We start from the raw sequence: 6,000 nt of genomic DNA on the forward strand, positions 1-6,000 counted from the left end.
GGCGATTCCGCTGGTGCTTTAATTAGCTGCATGCAAGTGTTGCACTGATGCACACATGATTCCAGATCAGAGTAAATTCCAGGCCACTAGACACGAGACCTGGCAATGGTTTTCATCATGACAATACCGGGATGAGTGCTATGTACATCATGTACAAATTTCTCTCTCCCTTTCTTCGGCATAACAACACGATTACCCCACAGTAAACAATCTGACTGAATGGATAGTTCGTCTTTGCGACGGTTGTAAGGTTTCGTCACATCACCCATTTGCTTCGGTATGGCAGACCAATCACCACTAAGGTCACGACGTTTCAAAACCGATATTATCGGGTCCTGGATGGTCCAGTTCTTAACTTGTTGAGCCGTGATAGGGGTGCCTTCACTTTAAAGGCATCCGTAACTAACAGTAGGTCTGCAGCGTGTGACGTCTCCACCTCCGGTGTGGGCAATGGCAAACGGGTCACTGCATTGGCACAATTCTCGGTGCCAGGTCTATGGAGAATGACATAATCATAGGCAGATAATGTCAGCGCACACCTCTGGATGCGGGATGATGCATTGGTATTTATACCTTTGTTTTCCGAAGACAATTAAACGAGTGGATTGTGATCTGTTCCCAGTTCAAACCGAAGACCGAACTGGTACTGATGCATCGTTTCAACCCAATACACAAAGGCTAATGCTTCTTTTTCTACCATGTTATAGGCCCTTTCCGTCTTTGAAAACTTTTAGAAACATATGCATCAGGTTGTAGTTTACCCGACTCATTGGCTTGTTGCATCACACAACCAACTTCATATGACGATGCATCACAGGCCAATACTTGATGTTTAAACGGATCATAATGTATCAGCAGCTTGTTAGAGCAAAGCAGATTCATAGCTTTCTCAAAAGCTCTATCTTGAGACGCAGCCCAAACCCAGTTGTCGCCTTTTCTTAGCAGCATGTGCAGTGGCTCTAATAAAGTGCTCAATCTAGGTAGGAAATTACTGAAGTAGTTGAGTAGATCAAGGAACGAACACAGCTCCGTCACAATCTGAGGCTTGGGTGCATTTTTGATGGCCTTGGTTTTCGTGTCCGTAAGCCTGATACCGTCAGGAGCAATTCTCCTCCCCAGGAATTCGACTTCCGATGCCATGAAGATGCACTTCTAACGTTACAGTCTGAGTCCCACTTTATCCAGACGATGTAGAACCTCTTCCATGTTCGGCGGTGTCACGACCTGTGATCACGATGTCATCTTGGAATAAGACGGTTCTTGGGATGGACTTCAATAGACTCTCCATGTTCCTCTGAAATATGGCTGCAGCCGAGCGAATTCCGAAAGGCCACCAGTTGTAGTTAAACAGCTCATTATGAATGTTGATTCACATACGTTTCTTCGACGTCTCGACCAGCTCCTGTGTCATGTAGGCCGAAGTCAGATCCAGTTAAGTGAACGACCTTCCCCCGGCTAGTGTTGCAAACAGGTCAGCAACCTTCGGTAACCTGTTTCAAAATTCGGTTGGTCATAACCTTGTAGTCTCCACAAATCCTGACAGTGCTATCACTGTTCAACACAGGAACAGTGGGGCTGGCCCATCCATTAAATTCGACTGGTGATATGACCCCTTCAAGCTGGAGTCTGTCCAATTAGATTTTGACCTTCTCCCTCATCATGTACGGAACTGCCCGAGCTTTATGATGGATGGGTTTTGCACACGAGTCCACGTGGATCTGCACATTGGCTCCCGTGAAATTGCTGATGTCTGGTTCAAACAGTGAGAGGAACTTGCTCAGCACTTGAGCAGATGGATTATCATTCTCTGACGACAATGCATTGATATCGTTCAAATTCGTTTTTATTGTTCCCAGCCAATTCCTGCCGAACAGCGTTGGACCATTACCTGGAACGATCCATAAATATAAATCATGAAGCATGCCATCATACAACACTCTGACCACTGCAATGCCAATCACCATTATGAGTTCTTTAGTGTACATATGCAACTTGGCATTGGATGGACTCAGCTTAAGCCTCACAGCCTTAGTATCCCAAAGCTTGTAGAATGTCCTGTGGTTTATTATTGATTGACTTGCACCTGTGTCCAACTCCATCGGTACCGGCACACCATTATGTTTCACATTAATCATTATCAGTTGGCTCTTTGTTATGAATAAATACAGTCCATACACTTCCGTCTCTTTGGATGTTAAATACAGATCCGCGCTATACTGGTCATCAAACTCCACCTGGTTTGTCGCAGCATGCTTGCTCAGTTGCGGACACATGCGCTGGAGATGCCCCAGACTCGAACAGCCTTTACAAATGTACTGTTTAAACCGGCAATGATGAGGCCAATGATGGCCTCCATAACACGAGCACAATGAAATCGGATTCATTCCCGTTGGTGGACTTTGGGCAGCCACAGGTTTTGTATACGCAGTTGAGTCGGCCCTGCCATATGCAGCTCTGCCAAACGACGATACAATCTTGTTTACAGTACTTGCCAAGTTCCGATTTTTCGATGATATCTGCTTTAAGTTTTTGTGCATCGTCATGCATGCCTGGGCAACCGTGATGGCCTTGCTCAAATCCAACGTCTCCGCTGCCAGTAGCTTATGTAGGTTCACCTGTTGGTTGATGCCGATTACAAGGAAATCTCGCAGCTTGTCCCCCAACCCATTTTCGAACTTACACGGTGCAGCTAGACGTCTTAGGTCGGCAACGAATTCCGACACATCCTGGCCCTCAGAACAAACATGCTTGTAGAATCGATAACGAGAGATGATGCTGCCTTCGTCTGGTCTGAGATGGTCACGTGCCAGAGCACACAACTCCTCATAGTCCTGGTCCGTTGGACTTGCAGGCGAACGAAAATTCTTTATGAGTCCATAGATTTTCAGACCGCAAACAGGGAGGATGACTGCCCTGCACCTAACTGCGTCAGTGGGTTCCTCCATTTTGCTGGTCACGAAGTACTGGTCCAGGTGAGCTACAAAATCTGCCCAGTCCTCTCCCTCCACGAATCTCTCCAGAATTCCAATTGAGCTCATTTTTGCATGTGAAGGTTCTTAATTACCTCGTCGCCAATTGTAATGTATGTAATAACTCAATAGACTGAATACTGTAAACTAACACACCTGACTGCTTTATTAGGGCCCAAAGTGATTACATTACATCATAGCTTGCCTTTTATACCTGGGCCGCGCACACGTGCATACAGCCCAATCACCTCCGGCAGTGGCGCCAGCTGGAGGCTAGTAACCCCAAGCGTACATACATGACAGGACACACTTATATTCAGGTCAGAGTGTGTTTCACGATGACGTGGAGAATGACGCTCATCCCAATTAAGGTGAGCTCATGCATGCAGATAGGAAAATATACTGATCAGGTTTTGGCCTGAATCGAATACGGGTTTAGGTTGTCCAATGAGACACCGAGCTGAGTACATCTGGGATTCTTTAACTTTACTCAGCTCGGTGAATTTCACTTTTCTCCTGTGAAGTTCTGGGATTTGGACTCTGTGGGAACAACGGCGCGATATCATGCGTTTTAATTTAAAATATTTCTGGTTTTTGCCACGTGAGAAGCTGATCTTTGACTGAAAGGTGGCGGGGCTCGTCCTGGATTTGAACCCGGGACATCTCGCATTTCTACTGTAAGAATCCCAAAGCGAGAATCATAGTCCTAGACTAACAATCCGCCGACCTCGGGCGTGCAGCTCTTAGAATCTGACGGTAGATACCTTATCCATTAGGCTATGCACAGCTGCCGTCCATACATCATTTGTTGCTGGTTTTATTGGGAGAAAATTCGGGGCAACTGCTGTATCATGAAGTGGATTCAGGAAAAGATGAGCATATTGCGAGTAAATGAACAGATGTGCCGTGGTCTGGATGCGCACCATCGCAGGGAAACCCAATGTAACGTGGAAAACAACAGCTTAACAACTCATCACCGCTGAAGTCCCACTCTTTCATAAATATACCGGATGATCCGGAATCATGAGAAAACCCGTTTTAGAGGGATAGATTATGAACCGGAACGGACAACCTTCACTTTTACACGGATGCAAAATGACCCTTGACTGACAGCACATTCCTTTTAAAAGAATAAAGTGATATTTCCATCATCCCAAATGGTAACTGCAGTGCATGCGATGGCGTGGGGCTCAGGACCACGTGTGGCTGGGACGGTTATTGAAATCCCAGGTGATAGACAGGCAGTAAGTGGAGAGGGAAGTAAAACGAAACCATAAAAAATCCAATTAAAAATATATATATATATCTATTTAACATTTTTTTTAAATTACATTTTATTAAAAAAAATTATTTGATTCGTATTAAATAAGTAAATAAACTATTTATTTTTTGATTGAACGAAGGCTGTGTGATGGATAGCATTAGAAATCAGGGGATGCAGGCAGTAAATCCCCACTGAAGTAGGATTTTATAATCCCGCTATAGTAAAACCCTGGCAATAGTCAAAATGGTCAGCGGCAAACCTGACTGCCCTAGCAGCAGGAGGATAGAGATATGACGTACACTGTCCCAAGAAGTCGCATGGGACAAGATGTCCAGCTTTGAGAATGTAAAACTGCAGTCGTCTGAGACTGTGAGTTGTGCGCTTCTCTGTAACTGTCATAGGCATTGTGGTTGAGACGCACAAGCCACACAATTCGAGTGAACACTGTCAACCCGATGTTTTAGATGCAACAGTAATTGTCATGAAACCTTGCGGTCAGGCCAAGACAGGTGTATCTATGTCCAAAATAGGTCAATGTAGCTGTATAATTGAAGCAATAATGATATGTTTGGGGAGAGTTAGCTGTGGAAACGCCTGAGTAAGGACCCTGCAAGACCGCTCTCCCTTGAAGGTATAGGAATAAACGATTCTTTGACTTTTAACAGACTTCGAGTCGTGTATCCATTTGTTACACTATATCAGATGGCATAATCGGAAGGATAACTCCTGGGAAACCAACAGACGACCATTGACAGATCATACTGGAGTTAGTGTTTTAAACTACCACTCTTAAAATTCGATTTAATCTGTGACGGGACATGTCGGTCAACTAGGGAATCCCTACATCGAGAAGTCTGTGAAAGAAAAAAGACTAGTGGTAAAAGTAAGTTTGTTTGTGATGTGTATGTGATGGTGTCTGGTTGACATGTGAAACTAAGAATATTATTATGTTTTCTTAAAGGAATTTGTAGAGAATTGTTGTTGCAATATTTGCCAGCAAGATTGTATGAGGATAAGAGGTACATAGATATTGAAATGGACGTATATATTGGATATATATGCGTACAGTGGACATTATTATAGATAGTGGTCTAACTGTGGTATATTAAGGGCTGCCTGACACGGACACTGATAATACTGTATAAGAAGTAGGCAGATAATTGTTATCCATCTTTCCATTCAGTCATTGGGAATTGCCGACAGCGGTAAAATAGAGCGGGGGCCCGAAGGGTCGCTCACCATGTTTTACGCTGATGACCACCCGGGACTTATAGACAAAATGAGAAAGGACGGACAGGATCCGTCTCAGGAGCCACCAGTTCAGAAAAAATGGTGGCAGAAAGAAAAACGGAAAAGGGCAACAAAAGCTCGTTTAATTATAGCACGGCAGTTATTAAAAAACAAAGAACTGGCTAAACTAAGAATAGAAGAACTAAATAAATTAAGAGAGTAAATTAAGAAATTAAAGGAAATGTTAAAGGAACGTAGAAATGGAAGATTTGGAGGGGGATACATGGAAGAACACAAGGATATGCCCCGCCATATAGAGAAGTCGGGGCGACAGCGCTAGAATGCTCATCAAGTGATGAGGAGGAACAGGCACCTCTGGCGCCTATCAGGATCTCGCTAAATCACCAGGGAAATATAAAGGCAACAAATACAGCCTTCACCCCATTAGAGAAACAGGGAATTATCAAGGACTTACCTCCTTTAAATGCCCGTCACAGAATTATAGATTTCTGGGGCCAGTTAAAGGAGATCTCAGAA

This window comes from Pristiophorus japonicus, chromosome 9, assembly GCF_044704955.1.
Source record: "Pristiophorus japonicus isolate sPriJap1 chromosome 9, sPriJap1.hap1, whole genome shotgun sequence".
NCBI lineage: Eukaryota > Metazoa > Chordata > Chondrichthyes > Pristiophoridae > Pristiophorus > Pristiophorus japonicus.